General features: G+C 35.1%; 1 protein-coding gene across 1 annotated transcript in view; it reads left to right on the forward strand.

Annotated features, from left to right (window-relative positions):
* The window catches only part of gukh (GUK-holder), an 85,907-nt gene that overhangs the window by 41,020 nt on the left and 30,532 nt on the right, over positions 1 to 14,355 (forward strand).

Consider the following 14,355-nt stretch of genomic DNA (forward strand, 5'->3'; position numbering starts at 1 on the left):
ATTATCTGGTATGGTAGGTACTGATTTAATAGTAGTATACTAAAAAACAAAGTAGTTTTATTATTATCACATCCATATTTAATGCTATACTGAAGTGTATCTTTTGATTAGTATACTTAAAAATATGCTACAGGTTAAACATAGGTATGAGCGCCTCATAAGATGGGCTCAAGTGTTGACGGGATGAAATCATAACCAGAGAAGATTATAATTTTATTATTACACCCTGAGAAAGTACCTACTTCTTAGTTCCTGGTTTATGATTGAGTACAAAAACTCAAGTGCTTACCTAACAGCGTAAGTGTTGCTAAGTATAATGCTTAAAAAAGAAAACACACAAAGTGACTAGGCTGGTAATAGCGAAAAAAACTAATGCAAAAAATATATTATTTTAAACTAAAAAGATTTGAAATACTACGAAATAAAGAGTTTAGACTTAAGCTACTATGAAATTAATAATGAAACATTTAGAACAAAGCCCCCACGTTCTCGATAGGACAGCCTAATGAGACAGTACGAACAGTTATGGAGTAATTCGAAATGGGTTGCATTAAATGTAATTACATAAAACCTGTGCAGTGCGCAGGCGTACGGATGTTACGCCCGCGCACATGATTCACGTTCATGTCTCAAGTCACAGACACCTCGCAGACAAACAAACAAGAAGATGCAGTGTTAATGACACTGGCCAGATATAGCTTGCTTTTTAGTTTTATTTAAATAGAATAAAATAATTTATTAAAGTAGATCTCTTCTGGTGGGAACTGCTAATGCAGTTTAAGATCGAAGCATACTCACCTGAAAGGGGTATGGGAATTAATATTGAATTCATACCCTAATTATTGGTTTCCACTTTGCCAGTACGGCAATATAGCCACGGCCGAAGCTTTCCATTATAAAGGTCTAAGATATTTGAATATAATACCAAGTCATAACTTTCCTGTATGCTACAAAGACACGACATGCTTTAAAAATTCAAAAGGCGCTCAACACTAGCAAATATTGTTTATTGTGTAAAATATGTTTTATTCAATTAAACTTGTAGAAGTACTTTTGAATCGTCAAATGCATCTACTACTGGTTCGGAATGCATTTCCTACCGAGAAGAACTACGTTAAGTCCACAGATAAGTATAAAATAAAAACCTTTGACAATCAACCACGCCAAAACGTCCATAATCTCTCTTGCAAGATAATTTCTAACGTGTAACTATTATGCAATCAACATCTTCCCGTACGCTAAATGTTACAGCCTCACCTTTGCGGTATTATAGGATTACAGATTAGAACTTCCTCTGTTAAGAAACCATTATAATGTCTCAGGAAATTGCGTTGAATTTTGTTTGATGTTTTATAGTAAGTAATAATTGCTATAAACGTTCATAAACCGCTGGGTGTGAGTCTTAACTATCTACAATTACAGTCATGTTTTAGTTTTTACGACAACTAATGAGATGCCTTCAGATTCATCAGTACCCGTTCTATAAATGCGAAAGTCTGTTTGTTTGTCGGTTTGTCCTTCAATCACGTCGCAACGGTTTGACGTGATTTTTTGCATGGGTATAGTTTAAGACCTGGAGAGTGACATAGGCTACTTTTTATCCCGAAAAATCAGAGATTTCCCATGGGATTTTTAAAACCTAAATCCACGCCTACGAAGTCGCGGGCATCAGCTAGTTTACCATAATTTAATATTTATTAATACTTTGTTAATAGGCACAACATTGAAATGTTGTGCCTATTAACAAAGTGCATAGTAAAACGGACTGTGGTTTTTGTGGCACTGAATGTACCTACATAATTTCATGTAAATACATTTATAACATTAATGAAATAAAATTTTAATTAATTTTTGTATTTTTACCAAACCACGAAGTCAAGTTATTCAAAAACTTTCTGAATAAATGGTATTCACTACCGATTTTAGATGTTTGTACGCCTGCATTATTATGTATGTTTTTATTGTCAAGATCAGCTGAGGTGGAGGAGTGTGGTACGCATGCTTTCATTTACATTTATCTGTCTTACCTATCGTGGCCATGATTATGTAATTCACCTGCCCACGCTATGGCACAACTAAACTGGCTCTCATTGTATGTACGTACTTACCATCATAGCTAAAATAATATATTTCAATAAAAACTGAAGCGTAAGAAAAGCATTTTCTTTTTAACTGACTTTCATAAGGAAGCAGATTCTCAACACGGCACATTTTAAAATGTTAAAATAAATTTAACAGCAGATAAAACCGGAAACATCGCAAAAACTAAACTTTATAAAAGTGTATAAAATCTTAATAGTTTACCTATTTTTAAACTGCAATCTGTACCTACTGCTTTTATCAACCGCTTTGGCCGCAGTGACAAAACGATCCAGAGTCATTAAAAATGTAAACAGTACCTATGCTAATTAAAATACACATGAGATTTGAATATAATTGATAAGAAAAAGAACGTGTCTTTGGTTTGACTAACTACATGCCTTTGTAAGTTTGTATGCCTTCAATTGTCATAAAGTGAATGCGGCGGATTGGCCCAGTTGCGTAATGCTTTTAATTTCCTGCACTAACAATTATCTCCTTGACATTTGACCGCTTTCTCTGAGAGCAACGAGTGAATTTCCCGTGTTCAGTTAATAAACAATCTCTTCTTTCTTAATAGACGTAAGTATTATTATTATTATGAAGTTTTAGGAACTATTGTTTCAAATTAGGTGACTAAATAAAATAGTTTTGATTAATCTCTCTAAGCTAAGTATAATATTTCTCTTCTCACAGTTATAAACTTCTAAGTATACTTACTTAATGATGGAAATAAGCTGTAACTAGCGATCATTTGGGGCAACAGTCCCACTATCTGTTAATTGTAGTGTGTGATGATGATTCCGTTTCATTGAGAAGACTTCACACACATTTGAGAATATTATGAAGAACTCTTGTGCAGGTTTCTTCACGTTGTTTTCCTTCGCCGTTAAACGCACAATATGACTCCGGAAAGTTCGAGGTGCGTGCCCGGGGTCGAACCCCCGACCGAATAGGAGACGGAAGGCTATCACAGCTAGTATTTTTTACTAATAACAAGAGTTACTAGTAGAATTTATTTATTAAATTATATATTTGGTTGCACTACGAAAATAAAACTAAGCGAATAGCGAAACTAAAGACGTTGCTTGCTCTTGAATGCTAGAACAAACAAATGGGGTGGGAATAATATCCGCTCACTATAAAACTGTTGGCTTTGTTAATGGTCACCATACGATTGCATTGAATTTGATCTCAAAGGTAGCACATAAAGCCTTGACTTGCGCTGTTCGCTGTTCCTTTGTACATGCGTCTAAGAAGGAACAATGGCGCTTGCATATCCACAGCTCTCGACATAAAAAGGCTTTTTTCCTTCGCGATAAGGAATACGAGAAAGGCCTATAGTCACAGTTTGCCTCACATTTGACCGTAAAAGTACCCGATGAGTCTTCGTACAACACGTGGTATAAGGAGCAACGTGTTAATTTCGTAAGTTTGCAATAATAATGACAACATACTACTTGTGTATGAAAATTTGTGTTAGAATAATTAATGTTTTCCTTTTTTATTTCTATGAACTACCAACCAATTAATTCTAGATTTAAATTTGTTAAATACATAAATATTACCTATATAAATCTTGTAAAATATTCTAAATCATTTATAATCAAGATCACTAATTTGGAGATACATTTAAGTAATTTACCTTTGGAAATTCATACTCTGCCAAATATAAAAATACGAAATAAACACTCACCAAAACAATAAAACAAAATCCAATTTCGTTGACTATATCCTTCCCCGATCCTAAATTTAATTTTATTGAAGTGGCGCAGTCGAATCCTTGTTCTTAACTTTTGTAATATGATTTCTATTTGTACCAAACTTTTTATTTTTCTCTAACTTTATTATTCTGTAACAAGTAGGTATATTAATGTTAATACAAATAATAAGTTGATTCAAAACCATTAAAACTATATTTCAACCGTACAGTATGTTGGTACGTCTAATACGTTCTCTACTAATTCTAGAATTACTTATCTAAATGTATAAAGGGAAAAGGTTTGACTGACTGACTGATTTATTAACGCACAGCTCAAACAATTGGACGTGTAGGGCTGAAATTTGGCATGCAGATAGCTATTATGACGTAGTCATCCGCTAAGAAAAGATTTTTGAAAATTCAAATCCTAGACCTCGCGGACGAAGTTAACGCGGTCGCTAGTTACTAAAATAAATATGCACCTGTGTATAAAACTAATTTTACTTAATTTTTCTTTTTAAATAAAATCTATTCCCGTTTTCAATGCTTCGTAGATGGCTTGAGGCACTCTACAAATTGCTATCTACTTGTTACGTGCTTTGCGTCCATTACCTACTGCAAAAAGTAGCTACGTAAATTGTATCGATAAGTTTTATATGAGTCAAGTAAAAGGAGGTTTTACAGTAGTTACTAACTACAGCTTTACATTTATAAAGTTCTCTAACTTGTTGTACTCTTTTCTCATTATATCGCATTAATAACTAAGCTTGTAGCAACCAGCTTCAACATTATTCTGATGAATCTTTTTCTTAATCTCTATATATAAAATCTTTTTCTTAATCTCTATTTCTAATATACGTATATATAAAAAAAAAATTATATATAAAAATTTTTGCCTGTGTCTAGACTCTGAAACCATCCAACCGATGTGTCATTAAAAGGCAATAATGCGAAGATTGTTTTAGAAACATGTTTGAAGCGTAGTAGTACACTCCGGGTATCCGCTTTAGTTCTGTATATAATTAAACGATCTCGGAGTTTAAAATAACCATTCAAACTCAGCTACTTTTCTGAAGTTAGCATGTAGCCTTGAAAACTAGTCATGCCAAATCTAGCTATAAGTTATGTACATTAATAGTCTTTTTCTTAAACCGTTCTGTATATTTTATACGATCTCGTATATGCAAATTGAATTCAATATACAAGATTCACTTTGCATAGTATTTCGTTACGGCGGCGCTGTAAAGCACTCACCTTTTGCACGGTCTCCCGCTTCATTGGAACGCCTTAATTGCTCAAGCAGAGGTCAAGAGATCTCACAACTCTTTTTAGGTCAAACAAACTTAGGTGTTTTTAGCTTTGGATTTTAACTTGTTGATTTTACATGTACCTATTCCTAGTGACATACAACTTTAAGTCAGTAAAAAGATTTAAAATTATTTAATTAAAAAAAATAAAGGTACGTCTAGGTAACCGGATTAGGTTTTATGACGACTAATATCTATATATATAAAAGGAAAAGGTGACTGACTGACTGACTGACTGAATGACTGACTGACTGACTGACTGATCTATCAACGCACAGCTCAAACTACTGGACGGATCGGGCTGAAATTTGGCATGCAGATAGCTATTATGACGTAGGCATCCGCTAAGAAAGGATTTTTGAAAATTCAACTCCTAAGGGGGTGAAATAGGGTTTTGAAATTTTGTAGTCCACGCGGACGAAGTCCCGAGCATAAGCTAGTAATATATAATATGGAAACATCAAAATAAGTTCATTTTAGCACTGGTTGAGATTTGAGAGTAGGCACCAAATATTTGATGAGTCAAAGGTCGATATGAATTATTACTAACACGTGCAACATTCATTTCTCATTAATTAATACATACTTTATTCGTTTGTTTATTAAGCCACCTGTAGTCAGTTTTTTTACAAGATTAGGTATAAGTCAGTCAGAGATGTTCGTGTTTTGATGGTATGGTGCTCGTCTCGTATCCCGTGTGCCTGGTCAAAGCTTTGCTCTACCTACGTCATAGCTCATTCCTTTATTAACCTGTCATTTCATCTTATCTTTCACTTATTAAGTAATTGATACTGTACTTTTGTATCTTGAAGATACAGGAGTGATAAAGTAGAAAAATAAATGAACATAGGTATATAGACCCAATTAAAGCATTAGAAACAAACTGGATTCAGATAAACATAGGCTAAGCCACTTAAGCTACTCCAGTATAAAGTAATGTTATCTAACACAAATATACCGGTGGGGACCACACGGGCGACACCCGGTGCCCGAAGCTTGTCGTGAGCCATAAGTCGTCGACCGCCCCGCCTCAATTAAGATCTACCGGGAACCTATCTTCTATGAAGCCATGATTTTATTTCTATTTCGCTAATATTAAGTACTAGCTGATACCCGCGACTTCGTACGTGTGGATTTAGGTTTTTAAAAATCCTGTGGGAACTCCTAAATTTTCCGGGATAAAAAGTAGCCTATGTCCTACCCGGGTTGCAAGCTACCTCTGTACCAAATTTCGTCAAAATCGATTGAACGGTTGAGCCGTGAAAAGCTAGCAAACAGACAGACAGACACACTTTCGCATTTAAAATATTAGTATGGATGGATATTTATCATGTATTAAGAAACTAAATGCAGGCTCAATAAAATTATACGAGAGGGTAAACTTTAACTGACCCGTTTTTTTATCATTAACTATAGTTTGAAGAATTTCCTACGATTGGAAAGGCACACTATTGTTTTTCAATATAAATCAGGGGGCACGGTAGTGCCCCCGCCATGACGAGCCAAACTAAAGGACGGGGCACTACGTACCTTTTCTCGAATATGTATTTTCTTAGGCAATTTTGAGGCGTTATTATTTAGTTGGTTGTTTATCTTAGCAACTGAAAACCCACAAGAGTCAGTAGCGTTGCCTACCATTGTATTATACCTATCAATTGCATTTAAATCAAATAAATATTTGTTAACAAAAGTTTCTGATTGTTGAAAGGCCGCTATTTTCTGAAACTACGAGCCCCTTCTCCGTGACTTGGCATGAGGCAGATAGTTCTCAAGGGATCATCGATACACTTCACAATAGCTTGACAAGTATTCAATTTGAAGATCACTCCCTGTTAGTCATGGTCTGTTCCACGGTTTATAAATTAATATTTGAATGTGGGCCTGGGATAGGAAAAAGGAAATAGAGCTAAAATATATTATTGTGTACCTACTACCTACGTTGATATATAAATAAACTTTGAAGTGTTCAAATATCCCGTGAGAACTATTTGATTTTCCAATATAAAACTTATTCTTTGTCCGGTCCCAGGATGCAATCTATCTCGGTACTTACAAAATTTCAATAATATCGGTCGAGCCGTGAAGAAGTTACAGACAGACACACTTTAATATTAGTATAGATTATGCATGATATCAACCGTTTTATACTAATATAAATGTGAGTTTGTTTGTTTGTCCTTCCTTCACGCACTCTATGGTCAAAAGTACGGTTCACCTTTAAAATAAGTTAAAGGTGAACCGAACCGTACTTTTGACTATAGAGTGATATGAGGCGCGTGAGGAGTCGTTTTGTACGGACTATATATTGTAATGGTAGTAAGGCTATGTACCTTAATTATATTTAATAGCATTCAAATACCTATTTTATAGAGACTAATTAACTGAGTCGTCTTAACAACCATCTTAATGAAGCAGTCCTGCGTTTTAATTCCTGATAAATTTAATGTTAAACCTTAAATTTAATTCTTTGTAAGTAATAAATTAAAGAAATGTAATATGATATTTTAGACTAAGAGCCAGCGCATGCCAGACTTTCATTATTTTATAAAAGCTGAAAGTTTCTCTGCGTATTACACTAACTTACCTTAAAAAAACTAATCATACCATTATGTAAATTAGAAATTTTATGACTTCATCAATGTAAGTTATACTTATAATGATTGCCGAACCAACGAATAAGTACCTACCTATTGTAAATATGTTTTCTCTTTTTGTAATTCTTTGAGAGAAATTAATAATTCTGTTACCTGAATGTAGCCTAGTTGAATTAAAAACTAGGGCTCTTCTCAATAACAAACAACTTTTAAAACCATCTTATTCCTACAAAAAAGGGATATGGGAAACATTTTGCTCCGCGGTATTTTTTCGGAAAGAATGTTCATAAATCAGACTACGTGGGTACCGTGGTATCAGAGCAACGGAAAATAAATAGCTAGTTACTTTTCACACAAATGGTTCCGTACAAAACACACAAGAAGTAATAATCATTCATAATAATCCTGTTCCATTTCGTTTATTGCGAACACGGGAACGAGGGCTACGCACTGTATACCATAGAAATAAATCGCTCCTCCATTCCTCTATCCCGTTTTGGTGAAACGACTTCTGTACCTTGCACTGATTTATTTAACACCATACTAGGAACTATCGACCGTAAGAATGTGAGCTACCGTTGTGACTTTTAAGGCTTATCTGTTGCTGTAACAGGGTTGCCTATTCCACCTTGATGCGAACTTTCTTACCGCGCCGGCTCCACACGTTAGCCCCAATGCTGGCCCCAACACTGTTCGCCCAACGTATGGATCGGGAAATTGCCTTTGCCAACGTTGGGGCCAACGTGTGGAGCCTGCGTTACACTCTCTTTAGATATAATAAGATATTTATTGACAATTCGGGAATGCTAGGAGCAGAATTACAAATAATGACTTGGGAATTTTATGAGCCTTCACTTACACTATAATAGTGGCTGGCTATTGCTAGTTCTATTATTCATTGGGCAATGGTTTAGCGTAACAAATTCCCACAACGCTTGCAAATGGCTAAAATACATATAGCTGAGCGAAGTCCAACGGAATTGGTATCAGACCGTAACCGTAAAGCGAATGGGTTTAATAACCTTGATTCATCTGTTACGATGGGTGCTTTTGTTATTTAAAAAAAATATGTTTACTTTTTCAAACATGCATGATTCAAGTAGGTACCTAGGTCAGATCAACTAGCCCATCTAGTCCGAAAGCTGTGTGAAGGTGTAACTAGAATCCATTTTTAATGCTAGAAGTTCAACTGCCATGTATCTATCTACTAAATCCTAACTTGCTAATTGTCATAGTTGTGCGGGGCGTTCCCACTCCGATTGCCACGACCTGTCGCGCACTATAAGCTGTCATTGTACAGATCGCGCGGCGAGAGTTTGGCTTTGACCTTCGGGTGGAGGGGATTACTGCGCATGGGTACTGTCACGCACACAATACTTTTCCTTTTTTATGTACCAGGTTGGATATTTGAGTGGGTCAAAATTCATGTACAGTGGTAATAATGCTAGAAAATAATACGAAATAGATAACTTCTTCATTATTAAAACTATTGATAGTTATTTTACTTATATAAAATGTTTATTTCCTTTTAAAGTTTACAGAGACAGCGATGAAAATTCTAAATAATTGTTTTTTAATAAAATTATTTATTCCAAGATACATGTAAAATTGGTACATACAAACAAAAGAAAACTTAAAATAATTATTAAATACAAAAGTTAACATTAAAAAAAAGTCTTAGCAGCAGTGCTATTCAGATTCTTATATAATAAACAATTAACGAAAATAGCAATTCACTTGTGAACGTGATTGTACAAACAGAGGCAGGGAACGACTGGAGCAGTGGAGCGCCAATCAGAGCACCGCGTGCGCCTACACACCCGCCCCGCACCCCACTAATTGCCCGTTGATACCCAATTTCTGATTTCTGCGCAATAACGGTCAAAGCCAAACTCTCGCCGCGCGTACTGTACCTTTCGTCAGAAACGGTTAATTAGTACCTACCTATGGATTTACAAGAAAAAAAAAAGTTTCTTGAGGAACGTAGAAGTCGTACTTCAAATCTGAGTGAGTTCTTTAAGCTTCCTCAGTTTTTCACACAATCGAGTCTCATGAAGATATTCCGTTTAACGTTAGTAGAGCGCGCTTAACTTTATGCTAGTTCTTATTAATAAAAGCATGGCTTATAAACTTGTATGGGAAATTAGCAGAGATGAAGTAAAAATGTGTTTTTGACGTTCGTTAGTGCCTTACATGCCTACAGGAAACGCTTTTTAAAATGCACTTGTTGAATGAATTTAAACATTAGGTAGTACGTAAATTATATAAATGAGTGTGCTCTCTACCGGCAATTCTGTTTTTAAAATATTTTATGGTAGGTAGGCTTGATTAAGGGATTTGCAATATGGATTCAAGGTTGTGGTTTGGATTAAGAGATTTGGTTTTAAAAATTCTGGAGTTTGTTCATGAGCAAAAATAAAACTATGGTTTTCTATGAGAGTGGTGCCTTCATAGTTCATATAAAGGACGATGAAACGGCAGAAGTAAAAGACGGCCGTGATGAGTGATGCTACGTGGAAAGTCCCAACATGTATGTAGCTTGTCAAGTTTTCGGTCTTGCTTTTATTTTTTTTCGACGACATAGTTTACATTTATTTATGCATACATGGTAGGTATCATATAGGTGCCATGTAGCTCGATATCTCCCTAAATATCTAACCTTTTTATTATCCCGCAGCGTAAACCATAAGTACTGACGTGATTAGGTCAGTGGAAGTCGATCAAACACCATTCGTGTGGTTTATTTGAAGAGTTCCTCAATGGAATCTTGCGTCTGGCATTTCAAAGGTAATCCCAGAACATAAAATTATTACTATAAGATACCCGTGACGAATTTCTTCTCAATTATACAATCATGTTTCGAATATTCAAGACTCAAGAATGCAGCAAATAGGTACATTGATTTGCCTATACAATCAACTTTAGAGCAGCCTAATAATATGACATTAATTGCTAATCAATTATGTACCATTTTTTTTACCGTAAGGAATGCTCCTTGTTTTTGGTCCTGAATGAACTCGGTCCGACCGAGTACATTTTCCTGCAGACTAAAACGTCAGTATTTTGCCAACCAATAACCATATTTAAAATGATAGCCTTTACAAAATGCCCTGTGATTCCGTATTAAGAGTTGAGACACCATACAAAATAGTTACTTTCCTCTAAACACTTTCTTTAATAAACTACATCAAAGTTACAGTATCCCCAGAGATTTATATATACGTACTTACTTAATAGCGTAGCTTAGGTACGTTGAGTATCCCCTATTAAAAATCAACCTAAACAAAGCAGACAAGTGAACAAACCACAGAAGACATAATAAAGCGGAGGTGTTGAGTATAAATGAAGGCGTATTGTTTGATCAAACTTCAAACACCGGCCATCGGCACCTCAAAGAATCTCTTTGAGCTGCGTTGTACAGCTTGTACTATTGAGTAGTGATGGAAGACTTTGAGTAACGCTCAGTTTCTATATTTAATTAATTGGGATCATTGTATTATCATAGACTATGTCAAGATTAGTCGTAAAGTAGTATAGGCGATATCAATCAGTGGAATAATAAAAATCCTTTAAACTTACTAAAATTAATAACAAACCAAGCTAAAATCGTACACATCGAACCATTTTTATTATTAATATTCAGATTAATCAATATATTGTTTGACTGAATAGTGTGACTGACGGGTACCTAATGTCTATACTATCTTTGTGCATGTCTCGTTTTTAATTAATTTTATTATGAATTGCTTTTTATCTAATTTAAGTCTTAAAATGTAAGTTTCATACAAACACCTCAAACACCAAATGTAAAAGTTAAACCAACCAGCACTTTGTTTAAACAATGAATACCGCTAAGGCAACACACTAGCCCTGTTTTGTTTCCTGTACTATTTCCTACAGAGCAAGTGAACATCTGTAACTTTACTTTCCAAGTTCTCAATAAACCTTACGTTAACATATTATCTGAGCTTTGACTCTACTGTCTACACACTGCACTTACGCACATAATATTGTTATTGCTCTGTAGTCTACAAACACATAATACTGTATGTATTACTATAAAAGTTCGAACTATGCTAAAATTTAGAATTTCTCAATAAAACGTAAGATTTAACAAGTCCTGAATTATCCTGTGTTATTCGCTAATTTCGGATTTTTTACTCGATAAATTTTACCTAAGAGACATAAATGTCCGAATGATAATAAATTTTTTACTGTTTTTTGGCTGCACCAAAAGTCTCGCTCCGTCGTATCTTCAATCGTTCGTTTCGCTACGGACGGATTAAATAATAATACTTTAAATAAAAAATTACCTATTTTATATTTTCACTATAATGTAGCAATTTTTATTCAACACTTTCGTCTAGTATTATACTAAGTAGTTAAACATGTTTTGCGTTATGGGCACGGGTTAAGTAAAGTAACCATACTCGACAGTTCAGATAATAATCTTTATGGAATGTTTTCTATTAACGGTATGAGTGAACATGCCATGATTACGGTTAATCTTTAACATCACTTGCCAATGCTAACGACTCTCCCTGTATTATAAATATCTCCTCATCATTGTTATCATCAACCAATATACGTCCACTGCTGGACTTGTAAAGACAGTCAGTACAGACTTCCAGTCGCTACAGCCTTGGCCTGGAATCTCCGCTCCGCGGCTCCTCTGCAACTCGTTTGATGTCGTCTGTCCACTTAGTGAGGGGTTTTTCAGCTTTCCGGTGCGACGTCGTCATTCCAGCACCTTGGGACCTCAACATCTATCGGTTTTTAGGGTTCCATACCTAAAGAACCCTTATAGGATCATTTCGTTGTCTGTACGTCTGTCCGTCTGTCGTGTCTGTCAAGAAAACCTATGAGGGTACTTCCTATTGAGCTAGAATTATGAAATTTGGAAGGAAGGTAGGTCTTATAGTACAAATAACTAACGATTTTAACTAACGAAGATAAAATACATCATTACTTCTAACCTGATGTTAACGACCACGTTCATTTACACGAGTCGTCCGTCAAACTACTCCGCTCAAGTTTTTCTTTATCCTACAAAATTGAGACTATTAAAGATTCCACCTAACATCGTATTTCCGAAACATATCAATCAAGGCTGCTCGTTTATCAAATAACAAGGCCAAGTTTTTCGACTACGGTTGCCGCACCCAACCCTAAACGTTTAGTTTCAACTGGTTGTTTAGTGACTATAGACAGATAAAGTTAAAAAGTTGGCTTCGAAGTAAAGTAAACATTTTCATTGTAGAGAACATTCTCTAAATGTAACCCAATGGAGTCGAATAATGGGAACCTGCAACCCGATGCCGATGTGTTAAAATTTTGTAACCGTTCACAGGTAGTAAAGCTCGCCATTACACTTGCTAATAGAACGTCCGCGTTAACTCAATTCTTACCATTCATTTGTATGAAGGATGTAGCCTTTTCCCTATTTTAGACAAAACAAACTATTTCTTTGTATGTGACTTGTGAACCAACATAACAAGTTAAGAAGTACAGTTCAGACAGAGCGCGGGGGCTTAATTTTGCTAGAGTATTATAATATTGGCAAATCGAATAATCTAGGCGTATTAAACTAGTTCAATATAAATCCCTAAAGTGTAAACCGATGTTCTATTTAGTAAATTTTATTAAAATAAATAAAATAAAAATGGGTTTTCTTCAATTAAACTTTTACAAGTACTTTTGAATCGTCAAATGCATCTATAGGTACCACTGGTTCGGAATGCCTTTCCTCCCGAGAATAACCAACAAGAAATCAATAGAATAGCATATATTATACTTAATCAATATGATTAATAGCCTCATCTGGTCACAGAAGGGCTGGTTCATTTTTTGCGCAACGGATCAGTCTGGCTGTCTAGCGCGGAAATGCGGCCTGTATTCTTGGTACCATTCCACGTGCTTGCACGGCTTTATTGTAATATTTTCTAATAAATTGGCTTAATCATATTTTTATTCAAATAAACTTTTATAAGTGCTTTTGAATCATCCAAAGATTTAACCACTGGTTCTGGGTGCCATTCCTACCGAGAAGAACCAGCAATATCAATATACCTGAATTGGGGAAAAAGAACAACCAAACACACATCAAAAATTATTGTGGATCTAACAGGATTCGAACCTGCGTCTCCCCTGGGTACTAGAATACCTACTTTTAGAACTTCTGTCTTTTGCTCTCAATCCATCCATATCCATACTTCTATATCCATACTAATGTTATTCTGTCTGTTTGTCTTCTAGCTTTTCACGGCCCAACAGTTTAACAGTTACAGAGTTAGCTTACATCCCGGGGAAGGACATAGGCTTTTTATCCCGGAAAGTTAAAGAGTTTCCACGGGATTTTTGAATACCTAAATCCACGCGGATGAAGTCGCGGGCATCAATTAATAATTTTAATTGTTATTAAAAATTCCTATATAATATATTAAGTGCTTATAATATTTTTACACAAAAGCTTTTATTGAAGGTGCACAAACGCTCTTTATGATGAGTGTGAAAGATATTTCGTAGAATTACATTTTGTGAACGCGAAATTCTTTTATACCACACAAATTGCACGGAAAGGGAAACATAACACGAGATATATTATCTTTTGCTATGTCGTAACTTCATTGTTAGGACTCCTTATTTTTAATAAGAATCAATAACTTAGTTTATT

Source organism: Maniola hyperantus, chromosome 12 (genome assembly GCF_902806685.2).
Source record: "Maniola hyperantus chromosome 12, iAphHyp1.2, whole genome shotgun sequence".
NCBI lineage: Eukaryota > Metazoa > Arthropoda > Insecta > Lepidoptera > Nymphalidae > Maniola > Maniola hyperantus.